The following is a 1,757-nucleotide window of genomic DNA, read 5'->3' on the forward strand; positions in this document are numbered from 1 at the left end:
CGGTACTCTGGCACTGTTTGGTTCTGAGCACAGGTAAAACTTTTGAGGCGAGTGTTTTATTTGCAAGAACTGTCAGACATTCTGTGAATGTGGTTTGAGAATGGAGAAAACGGTGGAAGGTTTCAAAAATGTGTTTTAACAACTGTGGAAAACTGTAATGTTTTTGAGCAGTATATATTCCAGACTTCTCAAGGGCTTTCTCTCCCCTTTGGCCCCTATAATCAGTAGTGGTTTTACCCCCAGTCCGACACCCCTGGCTTCCACCACCTCTGGTCTTCTATTTGGTTCCATTTCTGTTCTGAACTCGGCAAAAGTCACTCAGTCATTTACTCTGTAAGTTTCAACTCTTGCACTCCCTTCTTGTCTGTGGAAAAACTTGCTCATATTCCAAAATAGTCTGTGCCGCCCCGGTCCTGGATAACCCTTTATTAACACAAACACCAGCTCACTGATATATCCCCCATGGTGCATCATTCCCCCTGTCAGCCTAGACACCCCGCCCAGCTGCCTGCCTCTCTCTCTCTCCCCTCTGTGCACAGTGAGGGCTACCTACCCTGAAATCATCTACAGTATGCAGGAGAGATGATGTGCTGCCGCCTTGCACACACACACACACACACACACACACACACACACACACACACACACACACACACACACACACAGAGACACACACACACACAGACACAGACACACACACACACACACACACACATACACACACACACACACACACACACAGAGACACATACACACACACAGACACACACACACACACACACACACACACACACACACACACACAGACATTTAGCTCAGTTTAGTTATCTTTGTTAAAGTGAAGTGACACTGGAGTGTCTTTTATGACTCTGAGACCTGTTTTAAAGTGGTGAAATGGACTAATTTGACTATTTTTGTTCGAAAAACGAAAAGATTAAGTCAAATGATAATTATCTCTCTTTCCTACCAGCATAAACACTCACACACACACACACACACACACACACAAACACACACAAACACATCCTCTCTCAATTTCACTGCTTTCCTTTTCTGAAACACCTCCAACCCCACCCCACCTCTCTCTCTCTCTCTCTCTCAGTCTCTCTCTCTGTCTCTGACTCTTTATCTCTCTCTCTCTCTCTCTGTGTCTCTCTCCCTCTCAGAGTGCTTTAGAGTTGTTATCAGGGAGAAAATGGGAATTTAATTACACTCTTTGTGAAAGAGGCTAAATGTAGGCACCTCAGAAGAAGAGGGGAGAAAAAAAAAACCTTTTGACATCTGGCCCCACACTCTGCGATGGAGTTTTATGATCTCAGTTAGGGCTGGGCGATAAAACGATAGCGATATGTATCGCAATAGACATGTAATCGATATCAATAAAAAATGCGTTCGATAGAACATTCGATAATTAAAAGCAACACACACCTCCCGCCTTACGTTGTTCATAAATAAATAGGCTAAATATATATTGCATTGTATCTAGTAGGTGCAACTCTACCAGAGTAGACGATAGATAGGCCTACCTCAACACAGACTCTCAATGAGTCCTTGCCTCGTGCGTGTGCGATCTCTCTCTCTCTCTCTCTAGGTGCATCCCTCCTCAGCATGTGCATGTAATCCAAACATTCACAATCGTGCAAGACGACTGAATTGCTATTAAATCTGCACGCTGCACGAATTTGTTCAAAACTGTTGCATTCAAATTGACTGCTAAATTCTAATCAACTCAATCCCGATGCAAATGGAAAAGTATT

Source organism: Alosa pseudoharengus, unplaced genomic scaffold, assembly GCF_046254945.1.
Source record: "Alosa pseudoharengus isolate Yale_2024_CS ecotype anadromous, Long Island Sound unplaced genomic scaffold, YU_APseudo_1.1 YU_APseudo_1.1_scf_21, whole genome shotgun sequence".
NCBI classification, from domain to species: domain Eukaryota; kingdom Metazoa; phylum Chordata; class Actinopteri; order Clupeiformes; family Clupeidae; genus Alosa; species Alosa pseudoharengus.